A 12,525-nucleotide genomic window follows, 5' to 3' on the forward strand; every position below is an offset into this window, starting at 1 on the left:
TGGCCATTTTTGATTTTTGATTTTTGATTTTCTTTTACAATGTGTTGCCTTGTGTGGCTTCCGTGGGCATCCACAGTATACCGGCTGGGCACATGCAGGCTTATCCTGAGTTTGGGTTAGATGCTTGGGTTCGTGAGACACACACCCCTCCTGCTTCCCGTTTCCATGGGCTTGCAAAGGGTGTGCCCAAGTGACAGTGACTTACACGGTGACGTTGGACTCCCATGAGCTGTGTGGGCTGTCTGTAGCCAATACTGTGTATACATTCCTAGTGGATATTGTTGTTGAATTGTACACTGCATGGTGTATTGCTATGTGCTTGTGCATCCATGTCTTTGTTAGGGAGAATTCTCTGTTTAGGCTGAATTTCCTAACCTAGTGAGTCCCCCAGCAGCTTTGCTGGATTTCTGGAGTTTGTTTTTTTTCCATCCTGCCAAGAGTGAGACTCTTTTTCTCCCACTCTTGGACATGAGTGTGTGTAATTCCTGTGAATGTCAATGTGTTCTATGGGCTATGGGGTCTTTTACTCCATAGGGTCTCATATGTTTTTCTATGTGTGTTACACCGCACCCTACGTGCCGTAACACTGGGGCGTCCTAGCGGACCTCCGTCATAGACTCCATACTCGGGGACTGACTACTGTCTCCCCGGGCATGTAAAGTCACCATTGGCTTTACTAGACCTAAATTTACTAACAGAACTAGTACAAACCATCCTATTGTGGACGTACTAGTAGGGGTAATTCAATTACTCCTGGGTCTGTTATTCGAGGGGGCACTGTCCCGTCCCCCCTCGTCGAGTTTTGGCTGGTGGCAGTGGAAACTACTTGTTATGTTCGACCCCGAATATAACCCTATGGGATTCTTCCCATTGTTGGAGATTGATACTTTTTCTCGTTAGTCTCTAACATACCTAACCTATACCTATAGCACCTCTCAAACTTAGAAAGGCTAAACCTCAAGCTTATCTTAATTCATGGTTCACACCACAGTTAAGATTGCTCCGCAAAGCTAAATGCTGTGCCGAAAATCGATGGAAAAGCCACCCCTCAGACGAGCATAAAGACAGTTTCCTTCTAGCCTCACTCTCCTACAAAGATGCCATCATCACGGCAAAAAAGGAATCTTTCAATAACCGCATTATACAAGCCGACTCGAACACCAAGGAACTCTTTAAAATCCTAAGAGAGCTTGAAACTCCAGTCGCCCCCCCTGACACATGCGTGAAAGATAGTAAATGGTGTGCCAACATCCAAGCAGCCTTACTAAATAAAATCTCCACACTACAAGACAAAATCAAAGATAAACAGGACAGCCTGAAGCGCGACAACCACGTTCTTCCCCTCACTAAGGCCCCCTTGCCAGACTCTGCCAATATCACACCATTCGCATTCTCTCCGCTTACCGTTGCAGAGGTAGAAAATATAATTCTTAGAATTAAGCCAACTAACTGCCAAGGTGACCCGTGCCCAGCCTCTACTATCAAGGACTCAGCGCATGAGTTGGCCCCATTCATCACGGCATTCATCAACTCTTCCTTTCAAACAGGTATCGTCCCGGACAATCTGAAGGACGCTTGGGTTATCCCACTGCTTAAAAAACCTTCCCTAGACCCTAACATTCCCACTAACATCCGACCTATCACCACTGTACCATTTCTGCTCAAGATCCTAGACCGTGCCGCATACTTTCAGATCCAAAATTACTTGGAAACTAATAACTTGCTAGGTCTACGACAATCTGGTTTCTGCCCCAGACACGGGACAGAGACCGCATTATTAGACCTTAAAACTCAAATCGAGGTTCTAAAGGATCAAGGCAAACTAGCAATGCTACTACTTCTCGACCTTTCAGCCGCATTCGATCTGGTCACCCATCAGATCCTGTGCGAGCACCTCCATTCCGCTGCCAACTTCTCTTCCTCGGCTGCGGCTTGGATCAAATCTTTCCTGAGCAACAGATCCATGAGAGTCTTTGCCCCATCCGCAGCCGCGGACCCTTCCCCGATTCACTGTGGCGTTCCTCAGGGATCTTGTGTGTCACCTACACTCTATAACATTTTCACGAAACCACTCTTTGATGTGCTTGACTATCTGGGTGTCTCCTATACTAACTATGCGGACGACACCCAGATACTCATCCCCATCACTGGTGATTATCTAGGTGACACCAAGGCCCTTAACGACGTCTACTTGGTCATCCAAGCCTGGATGGCCCAACATCAGTTGTGCTTGAATGATGACAAGACGGAGCTCCTGATCTTGGGCACCGCACAACGCCTGAGCAGACTAGAGCCGTCCTATCAGTCATTCAACATAGATGGTAATATCATTCGTGTCTCAAAAGATACCAAAACGTTAGGTTTCTACCTTGATGCCACACTCTCATTAACCCGACAAACTAATGCTGTCAGATCTGCGTCTGCATACACATGCAAACTTATCGCAGCTTGCAGACCATTCCTCACTACGTCTAACAGCGTTACGCTAGCGAGAACCCTTATTATGGCTAAAATTAATTACTGTAGTGCTCTTTATCTTGGCACCAGCCAAGAGAACCTGAACAGACTTCAAACGACACAAAACAACACCATTTGTGCCGCTTTAAACATTCCCCGACACCACCACATCACAGAAACCAAAAGTAAGTTAAATTGGCTACCTGTCAAACAGAGAATTTCACTCAAAACACTCGCCCTTACGCACAAATGCCTAGCCAACAAAGCCCCGATCTACCTTGGTAGTCGACTGTCGCGCCATTCTACCTCCCGACCTCTAAGAACAGCCCAATCCCACTGTCTAGCGATCCCCAGATTTAAATTGCAAAAAGCAGGGGGCTCAAGTTTCCCCGTCTTAGCTTCCAAGTTATGGAACTCCCTCCCTGTTACAATTAGAGCGGAAGACTCTTTCAATACCTTCAAAGCCAATACTAGATCTTGGCTTTTCAACCAGCTTTAAGGCCGGCTTCGTGCTTCTTCCTGACCTACCCTGACTTGCCGACCGCTACTATCACCTATCGGCACTGACACTACTGTACATATGTATATAAGATCCTCTTGTAAATGTATATAATGTTTCTTGGTTATACCTGCATATCTGATCCCATGTGTAAATGTTTAATGATTCTCTGTTATACCTGCATATCTGTAACCTTGTACAAATTGCGCCCTGATGCCTCCGGGCCTGTTGGTTTGCGCGTTATAAATAAAATACAAATACAAATACCTCCGGTCTACTTATCTTAAATAAGTCTATCGGATGGTATTTTCTGCCAGAACTCGGTTTTTAAAATGGCGTCTGTGTTCGTCTCTGTGACTCCTAAACCAAAGGTCGAGCCCTTTGTTCACCTTTTGGCAGGCTTCTGTACAGAGACCCTCCAAAGTGGTGCCATTCTGTCTGGGTTACCACAGGGATGTAGGAGGGGGTTTAGGCACCCTGGACCGAGTTGCCTTGCCAACTCCGATCGCACTCTGGTGTGATTGGCCCAAGTGGTGAGCCTCCCCGCTCACCACTTAGCGTGAGTTGATTGACAGCTAGGCTGAATAAATGGGGGTTTTCTGTATAAAAGCAGGGCTTTTGGGACTGGATCTTCAGAAGTCGCCACAGGACCTAAGAATCCGACGAGAGTAAAGCTGAGCCGACCTGCAACGACGACACCTCCGGTGGAGCCCTGCTGAACTGACTCACCACTTCCCGACGACAGAGGAGATTTCCCTGCCGGAGAGACTCTTCCCATGACTGGTGGGAACAACCAGTCCCTTTTGCTTTTTCTTTGCCTCAGGACGCAGTGGTCGAATTGCCCGTGCAGAGCACCTCAGCAACTGGATAGCCACTACCCCTGTACCGCGACCAAAAGGTGGTGCCTTGTGACGGAGCACTCCGCGGCTGGTCTCTTCCCTGGTGGTGCACCGGACTTCACTTTTCTTCGACAACGAGATCATCTCTACTCTTGGCAAAGACCCGACATGCATCCACCACCAGGAACAACTGCCCCCGCCGGAGCTGTCTCTCCACAATCAAGGTACTCTGTCCGCCTGGCTTCCCTTATTGCCGGATAGAGTGAGGTGTCTTAATCCTCGCCTCTCCATAGGGTCGCCTCCAAGCTTTCTCTAGCGTATTGTTATGAACTGGTCCAATCTTCCAATAACAAATTGCTACACAGACTCGAACGCATTTGGGACATACCGCCTTGCCTCTCTCCGAGTGGGCCTGGCCTCTGAACTTTATGATCTATTGTGGTTCTTGTTCCTTGCCTTGCATTTTTCCCGTGAAGTATTGAACTGTGTTAATTTTGTAACCTACTTATTTTTCTCTCCCGTCCTAACGAATACTAGAGTGCCATCTAGGCTAAAGCATACACCTCTGTCTGCAAATAAGTGATGCTGGTAGAACCTAGACTTGTCGAACTATTGTTAGGGGGATTGAACTGTTTTCTTCGTAGAGTAATTGTAATTGAATTGTTTGCCGTGATAGTGCCAGAGTGTTTTCTATAGATGTTCCGTTATAAATAAATACCTTTATATCTTTACACTGAAGCCTTGTTGCGTGTTTGCTTGTCTTACTGTGAAGAATTGCCCTATATTGTATACTCCACATACTGCTTAACTCTTCTTGAGGGAAGTCTGACTGCTCAGCCACAGCTACCAAGTGAATCTGTGTGGTACAGACTGCTACCAAGTGGGTTTACTGCCAAACACATGTAGTCCTAAATCTTTTGCAGTGGTCCCAGAGGGAACTGCACAGGTTTCCGCCTAACAGTCTTTCGCCTAATTTGCAGGTTAATTCCTCATGTCTTCACAAGGCTGTCTACTTTGGAGATGGAGTTCATGTTATAAGCAGTGCACTTAGACATTTGCGTGGCAGCAGCACTGTACAGTTGGAAGTGGCCGATGTGCTGGCATGATCCGGTTGTAAGACTACCACTACTTTAACTTAGTACTGTCATGTTTATGCTATGTTTGAGCTTATGTAGCTGCATTGTGGCAGCGGTGGGATTTGTATCGAGTATACAGTTTAGAGTGCTTTTCGACACTGTAGGATAACTAACCACAAAGCTTAGCACTGAAAAGCAACTTTCAAAAACATGTCTACGATGGAAGCTTATAGTCAAGAGTCCTTGTCAGGTGAAAATACTGAGAGTTTACGAGCTCTCTGTAGGCAAGAGAATCTTTCTGTAAGGGGCAAGAAGATAGAACTAATAGAGAGATTGCTGGCGAACCAAAGTCTGGGTACTGGTTCAAAGGAACCAATTTCTCCAGCAAATGTAGATAACAGTGATGGTGTTGATCTAAATCATAATTGTAATGATAGTGATGAAGAGGCTGAAGAAGAAGGAGAGGCTAACGAAACTGTCTCCCCTGCTCCTCTACCCACCTTACCAGCTGTACCTACGGGGCCCATACCAGGTCCCACATGTAACCCTGCTTATTTTGAACTTGAAAAAATGAATCTCGAATTAGAATACAAACGGTTCTTGGCTCAATCTGAACGAAACCAAGAGCTTGAGTTCAGACGGATGAATGCCCAAGCTGAGCAGAAGCAAGCTGAGTTAAGACTCAGGGAAATAGAACTTAATCACGAGTTAGAGATGAAAAAGTTGTCTATGGAAAATGCTTCTCTCTCCTCTGGTTCCTCTAGGAGCTCCAGTCCCAAAAGACCCCGGATGCCGAAGGAATTAGTGGGTATGTATGAACCGAGATTGGATGTGTTGGATTGGTTAAAACTGTTTGAGTACAATCATGGGCTCCAGGACATCACCGGGAACGATTTACTTCCCTGGTTGTTCTCTAGGCTCCCTCCTGTTGCGACTGATGTGGTAATGGAATTGGGGGAGGCGGATAAGACGGATTACGAAAGTGTGAAACTAGCTTTGATAGCTAGATTCGGGAAGACCCCTTCCCAGTATCTTAAGAGGTTTAGAACCCTCAAAAAGCATGATGGTACCCGTTGGGCTACCTGGGTGAGTGAGGGGTTGAAAAACTTAGAGGGATGGATTAAGGGTTACAAAGTGAACACTTATGAGGGTATGAGGAATCTTTTTTTATGTTGGAGTCTATTTATGATGCCTGTTCTCCTGAGCTCACACAGCACTTGGCTGATTCGAAGGAATTGGATTCCAGGAAGCTAGCTAAGGCTGCTGATTTATGGGTTGCCAACAGGGCTACCCATAAGGATTCTGGGGCAACTCAGAAAAAGGATGAGGGAAAACAGCCTAAAAAAGACTCAAAAGAGAATTCTAATAACTCAAATTCCAAAGAGGGCCCCAAACAAAACCAGAAGGGTAAGCCACAAGGAAAACCGCAGCAGAATAGTGTTTCTTCTGGTGTAAAACCGGAAGGAGGCCAGAACAAGCCACCATTCCAAAAAGCATTCGGTAAATGCTTTGTTTGTGGCTCGACTGACCACGTGAAAGGAGATCCCAGATGTAAGGGTAAACCTTCAGGGGTCCAGCTTGTCTCCTTAGCCTTCGCTCCAGAGGAGGAAGTCCAAATGGCAAGTGGAAACTTTCTACTGCTAGCTGACGAACCCATTGGAGTCTCAGCCAGCGTTTCTTTAGTATCTCTGGGGTTGTGGGAACAACAGAATTTAGATGTCTATAATTCTATCCCCGATAATACTAAAGAGTATTATAAGGACAGTGTCCAGGTGAATGGTCAGGAGACTCCTGACATTAGGGACACTGGGGCCAGCATAACTGTGGTGGACAAATCGTTTTTTCAGGCTGAGGATGTTGCTAAGGCACCCAAACGCCTCACCAAGTTAGCTGGAGGGCCTGTGCAGATGCTTCCCCCATTACCAGTTCTCATCCAGTGTAACGACATGACTGTGAAGATACCTGTCAGCATACAGAGTGAGGTACCAGGACGCGTACTATTGGGTAACGATCTGAAAACTCTCGGAGTTGTATCGCATACTCCCCGACCTCCTAGTAAACGGTTACAGGAGCTAACCAGACCCGCCAGAGAGAGAACCATGCGCGGTACTCTCCAGGAGATGATGAAGAAAGAAATCACTCCTGCTCCACTGGAATTATCGGCCGCTGTCTCAAAGAAAACAGAAGCGAAAGGGAAACCTAAGACTTCTGCCCCGAAACCAGCAGCCGGCATTACAGTGCAGCCAACACGGACTGTCCAACGTTACACCCGTAACTCCACCTCCGGCTGAGAGGGAGGTATAACCCTGTGTGGTAGAATTAGACTTTGAGGAAGAGCTAATAGAAGGCCAGGAACTCATTGGAGATCTGGATCCTGTTGACCATCCTGAGCTGCAGTCTTTACTGGCAGAAGGTGGACCCAGCAGGGCGGACTTCATTAAGGGACAGAGAGAATGTCCAACTCTGGAAGGTCTTCGCCACCAGGCAGAAGCTCAGGCTGAAGGGCAAGAGCCTGGGAAATACAGGTTACACTGGGAAGATGGCCTCTTCTACAGTGAATCGACCGAGTCTGCACCTGGAGACTACAGACGCCTTGTAGTACCCAAAGAGAACAGACCACAGTTTTTGCAGTTAGCCCACGAGATTCCTTTGGCTGGTCACTTGAGTTTCAAGAAGACTAAGGAAAGGCTCTCTCTCTACTTCTATTGGCCGAAGATGGGGGCCGAAGTGGAAAAACACTGCAGGAGCTGCCACACCGGCCAGACCTCTGGTAAGGTTGGCTCCAAGAATGTGGCACCTTTAGTGCCTCTCCCAGTTCTGGGAGTCCCATTTGAGAGAGTAGGGATTGACATTGTGGGTCCCCTTGGTCCTCCAACCTCCTCAGGCAACAGGTTTATACTTGTTGTAGTAGACCATGCTACTAGGTATCCTGAGGCAATTCCTATGAGGACTGTTACAGCTCCGGCTGTGGCTAAGGCCCTCCTTGGTATTTTTACTAGGGTCAAGTCTCCTAAGGAAGTAATCTCTGACAGGGGGTCAAACTTTATGTCCCACTACATGAAATCCATGTGAAAAACCTGTGGAGTTACTTACAAGTTCTCAACAGTTTACCACCCACAAACCAATGGCTTGGTAGAACGGTTCAACCGAACCATGAAGAGCATGATAGGTGCTTTAGAAGAACCCCTTAAGCGTAAGTGGGACCTTCTACTGCCATGCCTTCTCTTTGCTTATGGAGAAGTCCCTCAGGAGGGAGTAGGTTACTCTCTTTTCGAGCTTCTCTATGGTCATCCCGTCATAGGTCCATTGGCCCTGATTAAGGAGGGGTTGGAGAGTGCTCCTTCCCCCAAGCCAGTCAGAGTGACTGACTACGTGATAGGTCTCCGGAGGAGAATGTCGCACATGATGACAGAAGCAAGCGATAACTTGAAAGCTGGACAAGCATTGGTCAAGCACTGGCACGATCAAACGGCTAACATGGTTGAGTTCGTTCAAGACCAGCTCGTTCTCGTTATGATCCCCACAAGGCAGAGGGCCTTGCAAGACAAGTGGATGGGACCCTTCAGAGTTGTGGGTAAACTCTGAGAGGTCAACTATAAGGTGGTCTTGGGCAATCCCAAGGCGGCTCCGACAGTCTTTCACACCAACCGACTCAAAGCGTATGTCTCAAGACCCGATGTAGGAGCGTTGCTTCTAGCATCATCCGAGGAAGAAGAAGAGAGTGAAGCTCTTCCGGATCTCCTCAGAGGCTTACCTTTAGACGAAAAAATTGAAGGAGTAAATCTCTCCTCCAATCTGACACCCGAGCAACAAGAAGAGTGCAAATCTATGTTGAATCAGTTTGCCTCTCTGTTCTCGCTTTCACCAGGCTTGACCCCTTGGGGCCAGCATGACATACTGACTGGTGACTGTCTGCCGGTCAAAAGCAGAGGATACAGAATGTCAGAAAACGTACGAACCCACATCAAAGGTGAGGTCAGCAAGATGCTTGATCTCGGGGTAATAGAGCCCTCTACTAGTCCATGGTCTAGCCCAGTTGTGTTAGTACCAAAGGCCGGATCTAAAGAACTTAGATTCTGCGTGGATTATAGAGCTCTTAATGCAGTCACCAAGACTGATGCCCACCCTTTGCCAAGAACAGATGAATTGGTGGATAAACTTGGCGCCGCCAAGTTCCTCAGCACATTTGACTTGATGTCAGGCTATTGGCAAATAGCCCTGACAGACCATGCCAAGGAGAAAACTGCATTTTCTACCCCCGTTGACTTATACCAGTTTAAGGTAATGCCTTTCGGATTGAAGAGTGCACCTGCTACGTTTCAACGGATGGTAAACCAGGTTCTGAATGGGATGGAGGACTTCTGTATGGCATACTTGGATGACATCGCAGTGTTCAGCAATTCCTGGGAAGAACATGTAACCCACCTGAGAGATGTTTTGCAGGCTCTTGGACGAGCCCATCTGACTATAAAGGTGAGTAAATGCCAAATTGGACAGAGCAAGGTAGTCTATCTTGGACATGAGGTAGGAGGTGGAGAAATAAGGCCTTTGCTCAGTAAGATTGAAGCTGTGCAAAATTGGACAACACCTACTACTCAAACCCAAGTGAGAGCCTTCCTAGGCCTCACTGGGTACTACAGGAATTTCATAGAGAACTATGGGACCATAGCTTCTCCACTGAATGTCATCTCCTCGCCCAAATTCCCTAAAAAGGATAGATGGAACGAGGAGTGCAACAGGCTTTTGAAAACCTGAAAACGGCTCTTTGCCAATCCCCAGTACTCAGAGCTCCTGATTACCGCCAACACTTCATTGTGCAGACAGATGCTTCAAATGTAGGAATAGGTGCCGTACTCAGTCAACTGGATGGGAAAGGTAGGGAGCACCCCGTTTGCTTCATCAGCCGCAAGCTGAAGGATCCTGAAACAAGGTGGGCAACAATCGAAAGAGAGTGCTTTGCTATCGTGTGGGCTCTAAAGAAGTTTAGGCCATACTTGTATGGTTCTACTATTGTCATTCAGACTGACCACCAACCCTTGAGGTGTTAAATCCAAATGAAAGGGGAAAACCCAAAACTATTGAGATGGTTGATCTGCCTGCAAGGGTTTGATTTCACCATTCAGCACAGGTCAGGGTGTCACCACCAAAATGCTGATGGTCTCTCTAGGATGTATGTCATCGACTAGAGGTATGAGATTCATCCAGGAGTGGATTAAATCCTCCTGTCCCTTAGTCTGGGGGGGCGAGTGTTAGGGAGAATTCTCTGTTTAGGCTGAATTTCCTAACCTAGTGAGTCCCCCTGCAGCTTTGCTGGATTTTGGAGTTTTTTTTTTTTCCATCCTGCCAAGAGTGAGACTCTTTTTCTCAAACTCTTGGACATGAGTGTGTGTAATTCCTGTGAATGTCAATGTGTTATATGGGCTATGGGGTCTTTTACTCCATAGGGTCTCATATGTTTTTCTATGTGTGTTACACTGCACCCTACGTGCCGTAACACTGGGGTGTCCTAGCGGACCTCCGTCATAGACTCCATACCCGGGGACTGACTACTGTCTCCCCGGGCATGTAAAATCACCATTGGCTTTACTAGACCTAAATTTACTAACAGAACTAGTACAAACCATCCTATTGTGGACGTACTAGTAGGGGTAATTCGATTACTCCTGGGTCTGTTATTCGAGGGGGCACTGTCCCGTCCCCCCTCGTGGAGTTTTGGCTGGTGGCAGTGGAAACTACTTGTTATGTTCGACCCCGAATATAACCCTATGGGATTCTTCCCATTGTTGGAGATTGATACTTTTTCTCGTTAGTCTCTAACATACCTCCGGTCTACTTATCTTAAATAAGTCTATCGGATGGTATTTTCTGCCAGAACTCGGTTTTTAAAATGGCGTCTGTGTTCGTCTCTGTGACTCCTAAACCAAAGGTCGAGCCCTTTGTTCCAATTCTGGCGGGCTTCTGTACAGAGACCCTCCAAAGTGGTGCCATTCTGTCTGGGTTACCACAGGGGTGTGGGAGGGGGTTTAGGCACCCTGGACCGAGTTGCCTTGCCAACTCCGGTCGCACTCTGGTATGATTGGCCCAAGTGGTGAGCCTCCCCGCTCACCACTTAGCGTGAGTTGATTGACAGCTAGGCTGAATAAATGGGGGTTTTCTGTATAAAAGCAGGGCTTTTGGGACTGGATCTTCAGAAGTCACCACAGGACCTAAGAATCCGACGAGGGTAAATCTGAGCCGACCTGCAACGACAACACCTCGGGTGGAGCCCTGCAGAACCGACTCACCACTTCCCGACGACAGAGGAGATCTCCCTGCCGGAGAGTCTATTCCCCTGACTGGTGGCAACAACCAGTCCCTTTTGCTTTTTTTTCAACTCAGGACGCAGTGGTCGAATTGCCCGTGCAGAGCACCTCGGCAACCGGATAGCCACTACCCCTGTAACGCGACCAAAAGGTGGTGCCTTGTGAGGGAGCACTCCGCGGCTGGTCTCTTCCCTTTTGGTGCACCGGACTTCACTTTTCTTCGACGACGAGATCATCACTACTCTTGGCAAAGACCCGACGTGCATCCACCACCAGGAACAACTGCCCCCGCCGGAGCTGTCTCTCCACAATCAAGGTACTGTGTCCGCCTGGCTTCCCTTATTGCCGGATAGAGTGAGGTGTCTTAATCCTCGCCTCTCCATAGGGTCGCCTCCAAGCTTTCTCTAGAGTATTGTTCTGAACTGGTCCAATCTTCCATTAACAAATTGCTACACAGACTGGAACGCATTTGGGACATACTGCCTTACTTCTCTCCGAGTGGGCCTGGCCTCTGAACTTTATGATCTATTGTGGTTCTTGTTCCTTGCCTTGCATTTTTCCCGTGAAGTATTGAACTGTGTTGATTTCGTAACCTACTTATTTTTCTCTCCCGTCCTAACGAATACTAGAGTGCCATCTAGGCTAAAGCATATACCTCTGTCTGCAAATAAGTGATGCTGGTAGAACCTAGACTTGTCGAACTATTGTTAGGGGGATTGAACTGTTTTCTTCGTAGAGTAATTGTAATTGAATTGTTTGCCATGACAGTGCCAGAGTGTTTTCTATAGATGTTCCGTTATAAATAAATACCTTTATATCTTTACACTGAAGCCTTGTTGCGTGTTTGCTTGTCTTACTGTGAAGAAGTGCCCTATATTGTATACTCCACATACTGCTTAACCCTTCTTGAGGGAAGTCTGACTGCTCAGCCACAGCTACCAAGTGAATCTGTGTGGTACAGACTGCTACCAAGTGGGTTTACTGCCAAACACTTGTAGTCATAAATCTTTTGCAGTGGTCCCAGAGGGAACTGCACAGGTTTCCGCCTAACAGTCTTTCGCCTAATTTGCAGGTTAATTCCTCATGTCTTCACAAGGCTGTCTACTTTGGAGATGGAGTTCATGTTATAAACAGTGCACTTAGACATTTGCATGGCAGCAGCACTGTACAGTTGGAAGTGGCCGATGTGCTGGCATGATCAGGTTGTAAGACTACCACTACTTTAACTTAGTACTGTCATGTTTATGCTATGTTTGAGCTTATGTAGCTGCATTGTATTGTTGGTAAGTATTTGGTCATGTGTGTTGTTAGTTCTACATTACTGGGAGCATATTGTGTGTGGGCAGTTTCCA

The sequence above is a fragment of the Ambystoma mexicanum genome, chromosome 7q, assembly GCF_040938575.1.
Source record: "Ambystoma mexicanum isolate Mex_15411 chromosome 7q, UKY_AmexF1_1, whole genome shotgun sequence".
NCBI lineage: Eukaryota > Metazoa > Chordata > Amphibia > Caudata > Ambystomatidae > Ambystoma > Ambystoma mexicanum.